Source organism: Vicugna pacos, unplaced genomic scaffold (genome assembly GCF_048564905.1).
Source record: "Vicugna pacos unplaced genomic scaffold, VicPac4 scaffold_21, whole genome shotgun sequence".
In the NCBI taxonomy this organism is placed as follows: Eukaryota; Metazoa; Chordata; class Mammalia; order Artiodactyla; family Camelidae; genus Vicugna; species Vicugna pacos.
Window position 1 is genome coordinate 13,842,368 of NW_027328742.1, and position 21,089 is coordinate 13,863,456.

The 21,089-nt window shown below is 38.4% G+C and overlaps 2 pseudogenes; one reads left to right on the forward strand and one right to left on the reverse strand.

The window, feature by feature from the left end:
* The first annotated feature begins 10,093 nt into the window (after nucleotides 1–10,093).
* On the forward strand, nucleotides 10,094–11,740 carry LOC140694564 (olfactory receptor 9G19-like; annotated as a pseudogene).
* A 129-nt stretch (nucleotides 11,741–11,869) lies between these two features.
* Nucleotides 11,870–12,805, reverse strand: LOC102540219 (olfactory receptor 9G4-like; annotated as a pseudogene).
* Between the last annotated feature and the right edge of the window lie 8,284 nt (nucleotides 12,806–21,089).

A 21,089-nucleotide genomic window follows, 5' to 3' on the forward strand; every position in this document is an offset into this window, starting at 1 on the left:
ATGAAGATTCACTCCTTTTAATGAGATGCAAAGACAATTTTTCATCAGGTAATTATATTTCATGAAGTGCAGCCATGATGTTCCATCATGATCAAGAATCCTCACCATGACTGTTAAAGAATTTACACTCTTGATACCTGGCCATTCAAGACACCTAAATGAGAAAATTAAGGCAATTTGGAGGAAAAAATTTAAATAAAAAAATATAAGGATTTTAATTAAATTTCATGTTACTCTAGATTAGACACAAAGAACTTGAAACCAAAACCTCCTTTCTATCTTATTACAGTGAGAAAACAGCACACTGCTTTAGCATATGAAGGTTTTTGACTGGCTGATAATATTTAAATAGTTTTTCCTAGGAATAGAAAAAGAATGCTGAATTAATTTTCAGTTTTTTTCTATGAATATTAAGTAGTGGAATTTCCATACCCATAACTAAATTTCTTAAGCATTTTATATATACTTTTCCCCCAGAATCATTAAGACAAAGATCCAGAGTCATCCATGAAATAATCAGTACAACTAGACTTAGCAAGCATGACCTCTTCAATCTACATCTCTTGCCCATGTTGCTCAATTAAGGAAAAAATCAGTCAAGTTCCCATAGATATGATTTTTGTGAATCACTGTGTAACCCACTGGGCTATTCTTTTATTTTATAGTAGTGAACTTACATGGAATTCTGCTTCCAAACTGTGACTTTTTGAGCATCAAAACACAATCATTTTAATAAATAATATTAATAATTACAGTGAGATGAAAGAACTTGAGAAATAAAAGTCTATGGGTACACATTATTCTAAAGAGAAAAAATTTATAGGGAATATGTAAAGGGAGTGATTAGGCAAGTGAGGAAATATAATGAGATGCATAAAATTTTGATTTTTAAAACTGAAACAATGTTAATGTAATGCATTTCAATAATCCTGAATATGTCCTTATTTCTATAGGTATAAGCAGTTTAAAAAATGCAAGAAAGTAAAATGTCAGCAAGTAGTTCCCCAAAATGTAGCAACTCCACTCAGAGCAGGGAAGACTGATCAGCACAGGCAGGGATATATATTAACCTGAAATTTAAATCCAACATATATCATCACTACTTGTTGTAACACAAAGTAATCCAACAAAAGCTAGGCCCAACAGTATAACCCTAAGATGCTTGATTTAGACAATGTTCTAAAACCAAAAGCTATTTATTTATGCAGACTCTCATTTTCTAAAAGATATCTATTACCCACTAATAATAAAAAACTTTCTATAAAATATATTCTAACTACATCATTCTATGGGGAAATGTCAGTAACAAAAATTTATGTTGGTGTAAAAAACCTATTCTTGAAACATCCTAGCATTGTAAATCTTGATATTTAACTACAATAAGATACTCAAACTACTTGTCAAGATCTCCTACTTAAATCTTTCTAAACGAACAAACCAAGTCCCATTCTCCAAATAATTTTCAATATACCCAGATATGGTAAATTTCATTGACCTAAATGTATAGCCATAGTATTTTGTATATGAAAAAGTAATCTCAACACCAAAACCAAGTCTAAATAACATTACCATATCCCAGTAAAATGATAAGATACACACAATGATGATCCTAGGAAGACATTAAAAAAATGAGAAAGTAATAAAACTTTAATTAAATATATGGCATTAGTGTTTTAGAGAATGTTTTATAATATGTTTAAGTGTAAATTTGGCAGTCAGTTTTTTTTACTCACTGTTGGGAATGTTCCATGTGCAGCTTATGGTTGTAAAGCATTCAGAAGAATCTTGAACATTAATTTGAAATTGCAGCATATATTTCTAAGAGATTTTTATTACTCAAATTACAAATGAATTTCAAAGTCTTAAATGAAAGCAGTTTCTAAACTGTGTCTTTTAGATATATGAGTTTTAATAAACATTTTTGTAAGTACAAATGTTTGTGAGTGTACTTCAGCATGCAAAAATTTCCTTGGATTTACACGTGCAATTTAAAAAAAAAAATACTTACGGCCTTTCACAGCATGTGATGGCCATTGGACATTTCTGCAGAGCAGGACTTTTGGTATCCCCAAAATTACACTATATGGAGTTTTTTTTATTCACATTCAGAGTTGTATCTGGTAAAAAAAAAAAAGGATGTGGGCAATAGGATCCATATGGCTAAAATTTACTATAAATTCCCATTGTAATAATTACAAAGCAAACCTCTCTCTTTACCTCCCTTCTTGCATGGCTTGGTCCCTTCACACTTTCTCGGCACCTCAGTTGAATGAGAATTACCAGGTAAGTTGTCCAAATTATCTTACTGTTAGAACTGGGTCTTTGATTGTCTTGTTTTTATTTGTCTGTGGTACTTTTCCTTTGACAGAGAAGGCTAAGGAGATGCTAGGAAATGCACTGCTAAATCCCCTGGGTTCCATCCATGATAATTCTTGATCTCATTTTACAGCCTCCAGTAATTTTTCTCTGGTGATTGGCATCAAACACCCTGCCCAGCAGAGTGACCCCTATCAGTTCAATGCAGGAGGAGCCCAGCATGACCAGGGTACTTCCTGGATTCCAAAGTGTCAGAGCGCCTGAGGGTGTTTTGCTGGGGAAGTATTCCATCCTTGTTCACTCATGACCTCCCCTTTGAAGACCCTCAATCCTTTCCCCTCAGACAAAGAGAGGCGTTCAATGTGAGGGACTAAGATCCCTAACCAGGCTTCTTCAAGTTTTGATAAAAGCACTAATCTCAGCACTTGCCCCCAGGGAGGCAACACTGCATTTTGTATACTGTCTTAGCTGAGGAGGTCTAGGGGAAGCAACTACAGGAATTTCTACCTGAACTCCCAACAACAGTAATCCTCATTCCATGGGTCAGGGACAGGGAGCTAAAATGAGAGTTTTGTTGTATTGTATGTAGCTATACCCAATATGATGTCTGGGTCTGGGTAAAAATAATCATCTACATATCTGTTCTGACTGGGCTCAATGAGAGATGCATGCAAGCCAAAACTATCTTTAAATTATTTTACGAGACCCACTGTCAAGTGTGTACCCCTGATGTTTTTCCATCACTGGAGATTAGTGTTAATTCAGAGTCAGTATTCAATAACCCACAGAAGATCTAGATATTTACCTTTTCCCCAGATAAGATTACTGTCATAAATGGTTGCTAGCCATTCACAAGAAGCCTTGGAAGAAGATGTACAGTGTACACATTGGCTAAGTTTCAAGATTCTTCCTCAAAGGATCCATGTTTCCCCATCAGTTCAAGTTTTCAGTGGCTGTAAACTAGCTCAGCCTGGAGAATTATCAAGGAGTGGCATTTCCCTCCTGGACCATCTTGAGCTAGAGTTTATCCAAGTAAAGACAGATATTTTTTCCTTACAAGAAAAATATCACCTTTGTTGTTTTCTTAGCTACTTCATTCCATAAGAATCACCTAATCCATGAGACACTGCCATGAGTATCTGAACAACAAAATATTTGTTTATGATTTAGGGTTTGTGGCACATTGGAAAATTGCTCCCTTCTTGTCTCTGGAAGTTAAATATTGCAATACAGCTTTCTGCCTGCCTGTTTCTTTTCTTCCATTGGATAGTCCAGATTTAAATTTCAACAAAAGCCAACTTACCAAAAGATACGTATAATTTCTATTTGTATCCCAAGAAATAGTGTACTAACCCTAGAACTAATAACTTTGGAGAGTGTTACTTCTCTATTCTTGATGGTGTAAGAACAGAGTGAGGTTATACGCTCTGGAGAGAGAGCTTGCAAATGGGTCACTTGGCAGGAGCTATGGTCTAGGTCCAGGGATGCAGACATCTGTGATATCTTTGCAAAAAAACAGGACAGAGAAAAATCACTCTGACCTCACTTACTTCCTCACCAGTGACAACCACTGGTTACACCCATTAAGCAGACAGAGCACAAAGGAACCTACTGATACAGTTAAGACAGCTGATCATCCTGAAGCAAAGAGCAGGTTAAAAGTGTAGAGAATGGATTTGGAAGAACAAAAGAATTGTATTCAACAGCTAATAAAGATATCAGCATTACTGAACGTGTATGCTTTAATATGCAAATATATGCATATAAATGTATAGTATACACAAGCGTGTGCACATATGTTTATTATGTCTTCTACATAACTAGAGAGAATGGCAATGGATATTGTGACATTACATTTCAACAGGGAATTGTAGTCTCAAAAAATATATATTTCCCATCATTGAATAATACCCAATTTGTCAACATGCAATGTTATTTAATTGTCCTGTTAGTTATTAACAAAGCCTAGGAAATCCTAAGGGGCTGCAGGAAGCACAACCCTGGGGATTCAGAAACTGGCATAAAAGATTCTGGGACAGGCAGATTTGAACCCTGTTGAGGTGATGATGTTGCTGAGAATTTTAGGTAAGTTGACCAATTCAGATGCTACAGTTAGATGGAAAATGTTACCTGTTCCTCACAACCTGTTTTAAGATCTTTCACATACTAAGATACAATATGTGCCAATGAAAGGGAATCTTTTGAAATATCTTCACCATCTTCCTACTGAAGTTTCTGAAACTTCTGAGAGTTCACATGAAGAAGTAGCACTTTTCATTATTAGAGACAAAAATATCCATTAATATTGCAGAAGACAAGGGATGACAGAAAGAAATAATAATTACCTAAATACACCAAAAAAACAAACAAGCAAGCTACTATCAGGAACCACTTACAAAATAAGCAGCATTGTTAATATCGCAAGGGCAACTGAGGTAACAGGATGAAGCAGCAGTGATTACTTGAGGTTATTTTTCTTAAGGCCAAAAGACATCCCAAAAAGTTCAAATTTCTTTCAGTTTAATATTCTTTAAGACAGCACAAAGGCATATGGCATTTTTGAGAAGAATTCCAGCCAAGAGAAGCTTCTCTCTAAATATAAAAGGTTATATTTTAATAGTTTTGAAAGAAAAGTGCATTGTTTAATTTGACACAGAAATATATCCTTAGGAAGGACAACATGTCAGCTACTTAGCAAACACAGCTGGATTGCCACAGTGTTCTGGCTCTGGTTAACAAACACAGAACTCAGTTCTTCGAGTCAGTCCCTGCCCAGGGAAATGTGTGCCCCATCTTTTCCTGTGTTGGTGTCAGGATTCAAAGTAGCTCTGTCTGTAGCTTCCCTTTTAAAATATGAACGTGAAACACATCTTTGCATTTGTTAACTCTTTGAGTCTTCACAACATTAAAATGGAGACAGGACTCCTGATATGAAGAAAAACAAGGAAACAACTGATATTTATTCCAGCATCTCTCAGACTTCATCCGCATACAAGCCCTCAGGCTGCTTCAGTGGAAGCTGGTTCCTGGGCCCCACCACCAGCCTGCTGAGTTAGGAGCTCTGGGCTGGGCCAGGTGAATGCCATGGGCATGACATCTGAGAACCACTGGTTACTTGAGTGTCTACGATGTGCCAGGCACTGTGCTTAGTCCTCCCTTGAGTTATCTCAGTAACAACACACCATAGGAGGGATAAGTTATCCTTGCTTCATATATAAAGAAATTGAGCCTTTACAAAGTTGACTAGTGATGGAGAAGTGGAATCCTTGTTAATTGCCTGAAAGTCAATTTTTTTCATAGTATCCAAGCTGTCTCTGGTTTAAACAGTCAGCTCTGATTTCTAGAGCAGGCTTCCTATATCCATCGTGGCATATTATAACAGTAAGTCTGTTGCTGACCTGAAAAGCTTCTTTTACACTGTTGATTGAAATGCAAAAGCACAATGTGAGAGCTGTCAGTTTCAGTTTTATTTGGGGACTTAGGACTATTGCCTGAGAGACACGAGGGTCACCCTCTTAGATGCCTCTAAGGAACTGCTCTGAAGACACAAGAGGGGAGGTCAGCATATACATGATTTTAGAGGTGTCATGCAATCAAGCACACAGCTTGGTAGAAGGTTGCTGCTGGTCACAAGACACAGACATCTTAGTGATCTTAGTGCTTCTCTTCCTAAGGGAAGATGCAGGAAATTGCATTCATAGAATTTTCTCCTGAAAATATCTATTTGAAGACCTGTCCTGACAGTTTTCCCAGAGCACAGTGTCTCATTCCTCATCTCCACCCTGAACTGTTTTCAGGGTGTGTTGAAGGTCGGCAAATTCAGTGGCTAATGACTCAACCCCCGTAGGGCCAGACAGTGAGTGACAACACAGACTCAGTCCATTTGGACAAATAAATATTTGGTAAGGATATTTTGTAGGCAGATTTGTCTGTTTCTTTCTACTCCTTCTGCAGGCAACACAACTGGCCAAGGGTTACTTGTGCCAGAAAACACATATGAGATCTCAAACAATTCTGCTGATAGTCAAAGGATAAAATGACATCATTAGAAGCCACCCAGAAAATTGATACTATCAACTTGTTTCTCTTGCAACTCATTCATTCATTTGTTCATTCATTCATTCATTAAATATATATGTGTGTCTACTATATGCCTGGTAATATTCTAGGTACCATGTGTACAGCAATGAACAAAACAGACAAAAATTTCTACTGTCTTGTAGTTTGTTTCCTAGTGGGCTCACATCTCTGCATGACCCCAGAGACCCAGTAGACTCATGAAAAGGTGAACTGGGCACAATATCATCGCAAGTAATCTTACCCTTCAGGGATAGTCTCCAGCTGTCTTTTTATTCCTTCACATAACTCCTAGATAAAATGTTTCTCTGAGTTCTGTGAGTTGCTCTGGGAATTTAATTAAACTCAAGTTGGGGGCTCCTGGAAACCTCTGATTTAGAGCAGGTTGTTCAGAAGTACAGGTAAAAACCTGGGCTTGCAACTGGTATCTGAAGTTGGGAGAAGGAGCAGTCTTGTGGGACTGAGCCCTTTTCCTGTAAAATCCAATGCTATCTCAGGGTAGATAATGTCAGAATTGTGTTGAATTCTTGGACACCCTGCTGGTGTCCAAGAGTATTGTTTGTTTTATGTGTGGGAGAACAACTACCAAATGGGATTTTGGGTCTCAGAGGACCAAAATGTTATATTAACTATAAATTTCATTTTAGACCATAAAAAAGCATTAAAAAATGTTTGTTGTAAAGTGGAAATTTTTGAATGTGATAGAACTGAGAACTACCACTACAGATGGGATCAAACTGGGATGTGTCCTTTGTAGAATTGTACATGGCTAGTTACAAAAACTGGAAAATAGTGCTAAATCCTAGGCTTTTAGACCCCAAAAGAGCTTACAATTACTTTTTTTTTTTACTTGCCATAACCAGATGGATACTTTGCAGGTCTCCACTGTGACAGTTCACTCTAATTCTCAGTTTGATTCCCTCTCTGGGATTTATAGATGTGCCAAAGGATCCTGCAGAATAACTGAGGGGAGAATTTCCTCTATGATTGTGGAGGAAAATTGTGCAGGGGAGGCAAAATTTTACTTTAGGGTCTGGGCCTGAAAATTAGACTGACATAAAACAAATTAACAGGAGAAAAGCATACACATTTATTTAGTATAAGTTTTATATCACAGGGAAGCCCTCATGAAGAAATAAAGACCCAAAGAAGTGGCAAAATCTAAATGATTTCTACAGGCTGAACAAAGAGAAGCAATTGTGAAACAGTGACTAAGAATATATGTGTAGGCAAAAGGAAGGACAGAGCTGGAGGGCTCACACATCTCAATTTAAAAACTTTCTACAAGCTACATGAATTAAAACAGTGAAGCACCAGCATAAATGCAGACACAGAGATCAGAGGAATAGAATAGAGAGTCCAGGGAAAAAAAAAACTGCTACATTTGTGGTTTTTGTAGGTAGGATAATGCCTTCCAAAACACTCATATTCTAATCCCTGGAACATGTGAATATATTTGGTTACAAGGGAAGTGGAAAGTAAGGTTGCTAATCTAGTGACTTTAAAATAGATTATACTGGATTATAGGCTGGACCTAACATAATCACAAGGATCCTTAAACATTGAAAACAGAGGCAGAAGGAGTCAGAGGGAGATGTGATTGTTAAAGAACGGTCATAGAGATGCAATGGTGCTAACTTTAAAGATGGAGGAGAGGGAACATGAATCATGGAATGTCGGCAGTGTCTAGAAGCTGAAAGAGTCAAGGAAAGGGTTTTCCCTGAGAGTCTCCAGAAAAGAACACAGCCCTGCCGACATCTTGATTTCAGCCCTGTCAGACCCATGTTGAGTCCACCTTCTAATCCTACAGAACTATAAGATAATATATTTGTATTGTTCTAAACCACTAAGTATGAAGTAACTTGTTACAGGGACAACAGGAAACCAAAACAATAATCAACTGATTTTTGACAAGGGTGCCAAGATAATTCAGTTGGGAAAGAATAATCTTTTCAACAAATGGTGTTGGAAAAACTAGATATTTACATTCAAAACAGTGAAGTTGATTCCCAATCTCACATCATATACAGAAAACAACTCAAAATGGGTCATAGGTCTACATTTAAGAACTAAAACTATAAAAATCTTAAAAGAAAAAGAGCAAATCTTTGTGACCATGGTTTTAGGCTATTAGGCTAGATTATTTCTTAGATAAGACACCAAAAGCAAGCAAGAAAAAAATGCATAAATTGGACTTTATCAAATTTAAAACCCTTTGTTCATGAAAGTGCATCATCAAGAAAGTGCAAAGATAATCCAAAGAATGGGAGATAATATTTGCAAGTCATATTGCTGATAAGAGACTTGTATCCATATATAAGAACTCTTACAATTCAACAATAAAAAGACAAAAAATCTAATTAAAAATGGGCCAAAGATTTGAATAGATATTATTCCAAAGAAGAAAAACAAATGGCCAATAAGCACATGAAAAACTGATCAACATTACTAGTCATTAGGAAAATGTATCAAAATCAGAGTATTATAACACTTCAGAAACACTAGCATTGCTAATATTACAAAGGCAGACAACTTGTTTTGGTGAAAATAAGAAAAAAATTAGAACCCTCACACCATGCTGGTGGGATTGAAAAATGGTGTAGCTAATGTGAGAGACAGTCTGGCAGTTCTTAAAAATGTTATATATAGATTTACCATGTGACTATGCAATTCTGCTCCTAGACTTCTACTCAAAATTTGTTCATAGCAGCATTGTTCATAATTGCCAAAAGGAAAAAATTAAGTATCTATCAACTGATGAATAGGTAAACAAAATATAGTGTGTCTATATAAAGGAATATTGCTAAGCAATAAAAAAGAATAAAATAATGAAACATGCTACAACATGGAAGAAAAAGAAAAAAAGAATTATTTTAACAAGGTCTCTTTGTGCAGAATTCTTTTGGTCTCAACTTCCTGTCTTTGATAATAAGAATGTTTCTTTTCTCCTGGTATTGGGAGGGCGGCTCTCACATGAGAGTTTTAACTCTTGTTTTAAGGAAGTAAAGGGGAGCTCAAACTGTACTTGGGTATCTACTGTTTTATTTTTTTAATGCCATTAGTTTAAAATAATTCTTAAGCCAAAGTGGCATATTGGGATGGTATATTCTACCACCCTTCATCTGTCACTGCCTTCTAAACCACAGGTCCTTTCCCACACCTCACAGGCTTCGAATTACTTGTCCATTTGTAGCTGGGAAATGGGAAATAGATTTTTTTTCCTCAGTGTTTGAATTTAATTAGCTTCACTCCCAGTTCCTCTTCAATTCATGAGCCAGTTTAATTTTCTTAATATCATCTAGCATTAACTAAAATTATTTCTATACTTTTTGTTTATTTACTGTGTATCTCTCCCTTCTAAATGAAGACTCCGTAAGAGTCAACCTTATCAACCTCACTGCTGTATTCCAATGCCTAGACAGCACCAAGGGCTCAAGAAATATTTTATTAATACAAGAATAAATGGCCAAGCAGCATTAAGGCTTCCTAATACTAAATGCATTTTAAAGACAAATATGTTGTGGCTCAGCAAGCTTCCATCACTTGCCAACCCAGCCAAGATTCCTGCTCAGATCTTCCTTATTCCAATAACAATGGCCTTGACCATATCTCACAGGTTTATAACAGAGAATGACCTCCTTTGGTACTGGTTGCCATAAACATCTCACTCTTTCATTTGTAGGTGAGGTCTCCTTAAATCATGGAGAGAAGAAATCACACGGTCACTGAGTTCATCCTGGTGGGCTTCACAACAGACCCTGTGATGCAGCTGGTCCTCTTTGTGATGTTCCTTGGTGTCTACTCTGTGACCCTGGTAGGAAATACCACTCTCATGGTGTTGATCTGTAATGACTCAAGGCTGTACACACCCATGTACTTTTTCACTGGGAATCTGTCTTTACTGGATCTCTGGTATTCCTCTCTCTACACCCCAAAGATCCTCGTGACCTGCATCTCTGAAGACAAAAGCATCTCCTTTCCTGGCTGTGCAGCTCAGTTCTTCTTCTCTGCTGGGTTCGGGTAGAGTGAGTTTTACCTATTGGCTGCCATGGCTTATGACCGCTATGTGGCCATCTCCAACCCCTGCTGTATGCTCAGGCCATGCCAAGGAGATGGTGCATCTACTTGGTTATCTACTCCTACACTGGAGGTTTTGTCAATGCAATAATACACACCAGCATCACACTCACTTTGAGTTTTTGTGGTGACAATGTTGTTGATGGCTTTTTCTGTGATGTCCCACCCCTAGTGAAGTTGGCATGTGATGTGAAAGAGACCTACCAGGATGTGCTGTACTTTCTCCTGGCCTCCAACATCATCATCCCAGCTCTGCTTATCCTGGCCTCCTGCCTCTTCATCATAGCTGCCATCCAGAGGATCCACTTTCCCCAGGGCCGCTTTAAAGCCTTCTCCACCTGCTCCTCCCACTGGTCTCTGTCACCTTGTACTATGGCTCCATTCTCTACATCTACTCTCAGCCAGCTATTCCCTCAATAGGGACAAATTGGTGCCCACATTTTACACTGTGCTGTTCCCCATGCTGAACCCCATGCTCTACAGTCTGAGGAATAAAGACATGAAAGAAGCTCTGAAGAAACTCTTCAAGGTAACATAATGTGAAGCCTAAATTACATACATTTCTCAAATCAGTGCTCAGTGCAAATAAAATGCTTCAGGAGAGGCATATGGAGAGGCATTAATAAAACATTTGTTTATCTAGTCAAAGAAATCCAGTGAAAAATATTTTCTTTTGTTGCATTGCTTTGTTTTGCTTTAATGATCATGCTATAATCTATTCTACAAAAGATGGATTCAATGTAATATTAGTGTATTTTTCAAAGAACAACATCAAGGTTTAATGTGATATAGAATATTATGTATTGCTTCTGGAATCCTAAATGGTTGAATGTTAATTTATTATCTCCCCTGAGATAGATCCAATTTTTTCCACCTACTTAATGAGGTATTAAGGAAATGTGAAGAAAATATTAAATTGATTCTTGAGATTTGTGGAATATACCACAAATCCTTCTTGTTCAGTACCCACAGAGTATCTGTGGTAATGGAAAAGAAAGGAATGTGAAGAATATTGTGATGGAAAAAGAGAGGGCAGTGGCATGTTATTTAAAAGTCTGCTAAGATTCAAAGTCAAACTATATGCACAAAACCCTACCAATTCCTCTTTTCTCTTTCTAAAACCTCTCACAGATAATCCAGCTGATAATTTGTATGAAAATCGAGTACTGCCAAGAAGCAAAATACAACACTGTAGAACATCAAACAGCTCAGTATTTTGGATTTAAAATAGTTTAATCACAACAAAATAATAATAAATAATTAAAAATGATTTGATCACAATGTTTCATCTTTTAAGTATAACCTGTTGTATTTACTTGAAATGTTGCAACATTTACAAACATGTTTATAAGCCAATATGTGGGAAGTGCAATGAGAGCTTGCTGCCAAAAGATAACCTTCATCTCTGGCAACTTCTGGTCTGTGTTGCTTTCCAGAGGCCTCTTTGACATCTTTGTTTCTCAGGCTATAGATGAGAGGGTTAAGCAGTGGGTTGACCACAGTGTAGAACAGGGCAGCCACTTTGTCTTTCCCCAGGGAGTAGGTGGAACTTCACCTTGAATACATGAAGAGCAAGGATCCATAGAAGAGCATGACCGAGATGAGGTGTGATGCACAGATGGAAAAGGCTTTGTGCCTTCCTGAGGCTATGTGGATCCTCAGAATAGCCAGGAGGATGTTGAAATAGGAAATCAGGATGGCAAGAATGTTGGAGAGGACAGTGAAGCCCATCACTCCCATGAGGACCTTTTCGTAGACCTGGGTGTCTCTACAAGACATTTTCACCAATGGCAGTGCATCACAGAAGAAGTGGTCGATGATATTTTTGCCACAGAACCTCAGGTGAAAGGTGTTGGTGGCATGGGCGATGGCATTCAAGAAGCCTCCTGTGTAGGAGCCAGCAACGAGTCCGGTACAGAGAGACCTGGACATAGTGCTTGAGTAGAGTAACAGGTTACAGATGGCCGCGTAGCAGTCATAGGCCATGGCCGCTAGGAGATGACACTCACTGTAAGTCACAACACAGGAAAAGAACAGCTGGGCTCCACACCCAGCCAGGGAAGTGCACTTATCTTCTGAGACACAATTTGCCAGGATTTGGGAGTATGCACAGAAGTGTACCAGAAATCAAAAAAAGACAGACTGTCAATGAAAAAATACATAGGTGTGTGCAGGTGGGAGTCAACATGGATCAAGATAACTAGAGTCATGTTCCCTGACAAGGTGGTCATGTAGGGCACCAGGAATATTCCAGATAGAATCAGCTGCCACTGGGGGTCTGAAGAGAGACCAGTAAGGTAAATTCAGTCAGGACAGTGCGATTTCCTATTTCCATGTCCACAGAGGGGAAAGTCTGATAACAGTCATGAGGAAAAATAAAATAGTGATTTTTGTTTTGAAAGAATTAAAGGTATATGGATCAAGTCAACAATTCATGAACCCCTTACTGTCTAGATAAAATGATAAAAAATTCAGTCTGTGACTTGGAAAGACCATCGGAATGGGAGTCAGGGTCTGATTTTGGAATTAGGGCTTTTACTTACTAATTGTTTCACGCAGGGCAAGTCCCTTTGTCTCACCCAGCAGGTGAGAAAAATGATGAGCTACGACAGGTGGTCTGATGGATTTAAGGAGATGTAAAGGAAAGCATCCAGCCAAATGCCGGGCCCACAGTGAGCACCCAACATGTGAGTGTCTCGGGGGGGTCAGTGAGTGTTTACATGTCAGGCACATGCTGGTCGCTTTACAAATGCCAGTTCACTGTGCTACTCCTGCCACTGTTAATACAGACTAGTACAAACATGACTCACTGTGCTCAGAGTATCCTCAGTTCTATACTTAACTACTTAATTCTTTCCACAATGTATATGGTAAGTATTATTATAATCCTCATGTAATTTAAGAAACATTTCCAAGGCCCCAGAACTAGTCAACAGCAGCTGGTATTTGAACCTCAAATTTTCTTTATGAAAAGTATGTGCTTTTAGCTGTTAAGCCACTTGCCTCTCTTATTAGTAAATATATTGTTTCTCTTGTTCCCCAATTAAGGCAATCCTATAATCCTCTGACAACCTGAATTTCTTCACCTATGAAAATAGATTTTTTTAAAAAAGTGTTTTTATTCCATGTTTTTCTCTAGTTAACATGAGATATATATATACATATGTGTATATATGGTTTAAACATTTTTTGATACAGTAGGTGGTGAATAGTAGGAAGAACCAAATTTTTGGTGTTAAAGATATATTGAGAAACCATGAATCCTTCAGAGTTTGTATCTTGAACTTGCACAGCTCTCAGAGAGAAGGTAAAAGAAGATATTTAATGTCAAACACTATAGAATTAGTGCTAATGCCCCAGTGACCAGCTTACTTCCCCCCAGGCAGAGACACAATGAGAGCAAATTAAAATTAAGAAGATTGTGTTTTACTTAAATGTTAAAACACTTATCTTTGAGCTAAGCCAGGAACAATGTTATGACTAGAATGCAAATCCAAGTTTCCTACTTCAAGTTCTATTGTTTTCACTTGTTACTTTGTGAGATATCTCTCAGAGATTGGGTATCCTAACCTTTCAAATGTAGCTAATAGGTTCAGAGAGGGTGTGACTTGATTGATGACACTGTGGTTAAAGAGGACCATTCCATTTCTTTACAGTATCTAATGGATCACGTCTCATGAACACACAAAGCACAGATGCTCTAGTCATACATCCAAGGTTCTGGAAAGTGGCTTTAACTTAAACCTCTACAAATCTTTTCCTCACCACTTGTTTTCACCTACTAGAACTTCTACCAAACTACATCACTCACATGATTGGTTCCCACACATCCCGGGAGCTCCCCAGTTACAGTACTGGGTTGTTATTTATTTGTACAACTTCCTTCTGAATATGCTCAAGCTTGAGTAGAATTATCTTGGCAGGAATTTTTGGTTATTAAATTTGTAGCAGATAAAATGGTGGGTCATGGACACCACCTCAATGGTTACTATAAACTATTTCTGCTATGTTATCACTTGTCGAAGGAATTTTTTTAAAAATCTGGAACTTCTGAAGCTCATTTTTAATACAATATTATTTGGGGTGGGAACCTAAGATATCTGGACAGAGCCGATTACTACTGTAGTAGTACTAGTAGTAGTAGTAAACTACTGACTTAAAGAGACAAATAACAAAAAAATTAATGTTCTCGGTTTTTGTGCATATATATCTAAGCTTAAAGTCTTCTCAGAAGAAAAGATGTATAAATTTGATCCGAAAAATGAGCACAATACAGCCCATTGTTGGGGGGAATGAGAAGGGAGAGCACTTTCATGAGAAGGAAAAACATGTATCAGGTCCCTCACATGAGAGAGTCTGGAGAGTTGAAGATGCCGACAGGGGCTAAATAAAGATGGCAAGGAAAGAGGAACCAGAATGAGCCATAGAGTTATCAGTGCACAAAACTCACTGGAAGCCAGATTAGGGATTTTGGCCTTAAAACCAGCACAAATGGTAGTCATCACCATTATGAGAAAGGGACACAAGCTGGTTAACATTTTCAAGGTTTACTCTTGCCTCAGATCATAGAATGGATTAAAAGAGAGGAAAATTGGTGGGAATATAGTTCGGTGCAGCCATTATGGAAAACAACATGGAGATTTCTCCAAAAACTAAAAATAGATTTATCATATGATCCAGCAATCCCACTCCTGTGTGTATATCCAGAGTGAACTCTAATTAGAAAAGACACATGCACCCCAAAGTCCACAGCAGCACTAGTCACAATAGCCAAAACATGGAAGCAGCCTAAGTGTCCATCAGCTGATGACTGGATAAAGAATTTGTGGTATATTTACATAATGGAATACTACTCAGCCATAAAAATGAAATCATGCCACTTGCAGCAACATGGATGGACCTGGAGATCATCATTCTAAGTGAAGTAAGCCAGAAAGAGAAAGAAAAATACCACATGATATCACTTATATGTGGAACCTTAAAAAAAAGACACAAATGAATTTATTTACTAAACAGAAACAGACTCACAGACATAATAAACAAATTTATGGTTACTAGGGGGATGGGGTGGGGAGGGATAAATTGGGAATTTGGGATTTGTAGATACTAACTACTATATATGACTACTATATATAAAATAGATAAACAACAACTTCCTACTGTATAGCACTGGGCAATATATTCAGTATCTTGTAGTAACTTATAATGAAAAAGAATATGAAAATGAATACTTCTCTGAAATCCTTCATCTCCATGACCTGTTGAGGCCAGTTTCTGATAAAGGTAGGACAGATGTACTCAAACTCATTGAATTACTAGGGATTATGTAAACTGGGAACTTATCCTGATAAACAAGACTCAAAGATTCTCAATCTCAATTTCTCTTCTAACCAGGAATGTGTATTTATACAGTAATTTAACCTTATACTAGAAATATATTAAAGACAAAATCCCTTCAAAGGATTGGTTGGTAATGAAAGCATCCCCTGTGTATTTTGGTAAGAAAACTACAAGAAACTACAAAATCTTGAAAAGAGTGGGTAAATAAAAATTGATATGCCTTAGAACATTCTATTAAAAGCCTGAATCGTAGTCACCATTCTGACTTCTTTGTGAAACATAACTGTATCACAAACTAATCATATTATATTTGGTACCAAACCTCTAATATGGAAAAGAAGAGGCAATAAATTAACCACAAACCAATGATCTACATGATACATACTTCTTAAGTGACTGCAATTCTTCACTGATTTCATGATATCAGGGGTAGATTCTGTTATGCTACCTTTCGATCTGGGATGGCCTTGTGACTTGTTTTGGCCACCAGTTTACAACATAGGCAGCACCATGCAGATGCCAGGCCTCAATCTCAAGAGACACTGCAAGCTTCTCTTCTCACTTTTGGAATTCTGCTACCACAATGTAAGTAAGCCTCGGTTCACTTGCTGAATGACACTTGTGGCTGCATCCTTTTTGGGACCCAGCAGACAGCAAGCTGGACCTGTGATGCGGGAGTGGGGTCATTCCATTCTTCATAATCCAGCCCTCACTGACCTTATGGCTAAACACAGACATAGCAGGAAGCCCAGCTGAGAGCAGATGGGGCTGCTCTAGGCAGCCTTGCAGGGCTGACAGGGCTGGGATACGCAGCCTCGCATGGCTGCACAATTGAAAGGGCACCCGAGTTCAAATCCTGATTCTGTTCCTTGGTAGCTCTGTCACCTTGAGAAAGTCCTTAACAGCCCCCAACCCACATTTCTTCACTTTAAAAAAGGTAAGAGAACTATCAGAGCTATGGATGTAACATGCTTGGCCTTGTGTGTCACCAGAAAGTATACCTAACTTATGGTAGCTATTTTTATCCTGAGAAAAATGAATTACATCTGATTTACTTTTAAAATCTGAGCTCAAGAAAAAAACGAAACAAAAAAAAGGCCAAGTATCCACCAAGAGACAGTGTAAGCCAGAATAACAGTGTCCTTCATAATCTTTCTGCAATCCTGAAAGTTTTTTTTTTTTTTTTGAACACCTACTCGCATGCATTTCACAAGGAATTGACAGGTTTGGAAGTGAGAATTCGATCTGCCTTGGACTGATGAGTCCTATGATAGGGACAGAGCTAATCACCTGTGTGTTTTCTTTCCTTTTTTTTTTTTTATTGAAGTGTAGTTGCTTTACAGTATTGGTTAGTTTCAGGTGTACAGCATAGAGATTCAGTTATTTTTTCTGATTAGATTCCATTGTAGGTTGTTACAAGATAATTTCCTGTGCTATACAGTAAATCCTTATTGCTTATCTATTAGAAGTATGGATTAGCAGCTACAAACCTGTATGCTTTTAAGAGTGCCACCTGTCTTCCCTGTAACACAGTCTCACCCACATGCCAAAGCGATTGATCCCTTTCCAGCACCCACCTTCTATGATTTCAGTTTGTTAAAGCCTCTTAGAGAATCTATCATAAATATAAGAATAGATAACCTCACCTACAACAATACAGTGTGCAGAAGAGATTAATGACCCTCATACATGCACGTTTCTTTGGAGACATCAGACATCTCGGTTGAAGTGAGAGAGGGAGTGTATCTTATTTTAACATCATGATTTGCATTGTCATCCTTGTTTCCATAAAAATCAATCATGTGAGCTGTGTACATACCTTAACCTCTTTACCAGGAAAATCATTAATTACCCTGAAACTCTTCTACTGCTGGATCTCTTTGAAAACCTCACAAAAGCAATACATCTTCTCCCCAACATCCAAAACTGCACATAGGCTTAAGCACACAAAATTTTAGATGGTTCAACAAATCCCCAAAAATCTATCCATAATTTCTGTGGTTATGCTTTGCAATTAAAATTTCTACCACTATAATATGCCCAAGTTACATTCTATAACTATAAGAGATAAGTAATAAATACTTCTAACTTGACACATTTACATCTGAACTGCTAATCTTCAGTCCCCCAAACTGATCTATCTGCTCATTCCTCATATTAAGTAAGAAATTTTACTCTTCTTCTTTCTCAAGACACTAACTGGGAATCAATCAACTCTCTTTTTCTCCCACCTTCTCTTCAAACTCCCCAAAAACCCCAGTGCCCTTACCTTCAGAACATATCCTGAACCTTAGCACTTTTCATCATCTCCACTGATACAACCATGGTCCAAACTACCAACATTTTTGCCAAGAACATTGCAAAATCCTTCTAGCTGGTCTGTACACTCATTCTTCTGTAGTCTATTTTCAGTATAGTAGTCCATGAAGTCCTTTACAAACACACAAACAAAAAGTAAGTCATTTCACTCCTGCTCTTAAAACAACCCTACAAATCTATCAACTTATTCTAAGTTAAAGTCAAATTCCATACAGTGGCCTCAAGATCCTCTATGAGTAAACCCTCTATTACCTACAAGTTCTTATCTCCTAAGTCTCCCCCATCCTTCATTCTCTTCCAGCCTTGCTGACTTCCTGTTTCTCAAAAACAGCAGCCCTGCCCCAGCATCAAAGATATCTGAACTGTCTTTTCCCTTGAGACACTCTTCCCCAGATATTTGCCAGGCTCACACTCTCAGCTCTCGTAAGTCCCAATCACATGTCATTTTCTGACATTTCTGCCCATTCTTATCACTCTATTTTAAATTCCATATCCTCTTCCGAACAACCATCCCCATCTTTATTATTCTGCTCAGACCCTGCTCTGTTTTCTCCAAGTCTTACAGTCATTTTCTAACTCTTGTTTATTAAGTTGTATATTTTTCCCCACTAGAATGCATTAACCACAGACCAAAAAGATTTCTTTGCTTTGTTGACTGCTGAATCCCAAAGTAGAAAACTGTTCCTAACATCCAATTGGCACTTAATTAATATTTCTAAAGTTAATTAATGGTTAATTACTTTTATCATTTGAGGCAGGTTTTCCTCGAAGTATCATCTACTTCTATCCTAGCTCCAACTGCTCAGGACAAACCTTCCTTCAAGTGGATGCCCCGGGTCAGTGTATGACATTGCCAACACACTAAATAAGAAGGGAGAGTAAATAACAGGAGACTCATAACCACTAAGACAGGAAGATGGGCTAAAATAATTCCTGAATTTGAAATGAATTGGAATTAAAAAGGGAATAAAATAAATGACAAAGAAGATGTCAGAGCCAGTCATGCTAAAGCATGCCATATAGAATGACGTCTCAAGTCGTGTGTCCCCTGCAGGAACGCTGTTCCTTGCTCCTTCCACTGGAGCACTTAAAATCCTAGGGGAGAGTGTGTCCTTCTAGTACCAGAAAATCAGCACCAAGAAGTAAATATATGACACACTAGCAGCTTGGACAGCTCACAGGACCAGAACCACTAGTCAAAAAGCATGTCACCATTTTTGTCCTCTTGTTTTCTCCACTGTGTAAGGAAGTATACGATGTCCTAGGGTTAACTACTGGACTGAATTTGAATTCTAGGTGAGGGTTATATATATCATTAATGGAATTCTCTTTAGAAGACTCTGTGTGTGTGTGTGTGTGTGTGTGTGTGTGTGTGTGTGTGTGTGTGTGTGTGTGTGTGTTTGGCATAATAACAATCCTTTGGGAGCCAGGTCAGATTCCGTCTGAGGTCACAACTCAGATCACAGAGAAACCAAACCACTTAGTTGCCCCTGAGGCCAGCTGCTTGCCTTGGTCAGGAAGTTTAGAGTCACTGAAGGATTCCAGTAAAAGAATATTTTCACCAAGAATTAAAAGAACCAAGGACAAAAGAACTGCTGCATGAAGCAGACAGAAATGGACATATAGACAGAGATAGATGAGCAGAGAGACAGACTTCAAAAAGCTTTACATCGAAGAGAGAATTCAGAGTGAAACTCTGAGCTAAACCAATCATTGACACAAGGTCATATTAAAGTTTGGATTTCTTTGTTCGGTTTATGTATGACTTAATGAAAAATGAAAGGATGCTTTATTTTGATGGATCACATTTCCTAATTCAAGTAGTCTTTATACTTACAGAACATGGAGTTTACCAAAATAAACAAGCCCTGGTGCTGATAAGCGGTACATCATTTTGCTAAGGCTGCTGTAACAAAACGCCGCAGGCTGGTGTCGTAAACAGAGGAACTGTACTCCTCACGGTTCTGGTGGCTAAAAGGCCAGGATGAGGGGCCGTCAGGGCCGATCTGTTTTGACGCCTCTCCCCGCTGCACACACACGGTCAGCTTCTGGCTTCATCCTCACGGGGTCTGTTTTCTGTACACAAGCATCCCTGGTATTTCTCCGTGTGTCCAAGTTTCCGATCTTTGTTTTTGTAAAGACACCACTGAGATGGGACTAGGGCTCCTCCTAACCACCTCATTTTAAGCCAGTTACCTTTGTGACGGCTCTGTCCCCAGATGCAGCCACCTCCCAGGCCACTGGAGGGTAGGGCTTTGACATGAGGATTTTGGAGGGTTACAACGGAGGCTGTAGCACCAAGGATTGATAGGGGGTTTCCTGAGACAGGGCAGCATGGCCTGGACAGACAGAGGCGCATATGAAGGGAAAACCTTATAGCTCCCCAGATAATTCCTGGAAAAGCCTAATTGGCACAATTTGGGGTTCCTATTATCAGATACATGTGACCACATATACGATTACACTGTGACTTACGTCCATGTTGCGAGTCCACTTCTAAAGAAATGCTCCTCATTTCATCATATCCTAATGACTAGATTACTCCCATAATCCAAATGAACTTTAATTGTGTCTCTGGAGACTGAGGTGTCTGGTTCTGGGCTATTCTGTGGGAGGGGTCCCCAAGGGCTGCTGAGGAAATACATCTATTGGGTCCAACAGAACAGGCCAAGGCATCAGAGGAGGGGGTAGAGGGTATCGCTTCCCGGAGTGTCCTTCCTGACCAAGGTAAGCAGCTGGCCTCAGGGGCAACTAAGTGGTTTGGCTTCTCTGTGATCTGAGTTGTGACCTCAGACATGACCCGGGGCGTCCACTTGAAGGAAGGTTTGTCCTGAGCAGTTGGAGCTCGGATAGAAGTAGATGATACTTCGGGGAAAACCTGCCTCAAATGATAAAAGTAATTACCCATTAATTAACTTAAGAAATATTAATTAAGTGCCAATTGGATGTTAGGAACAGTT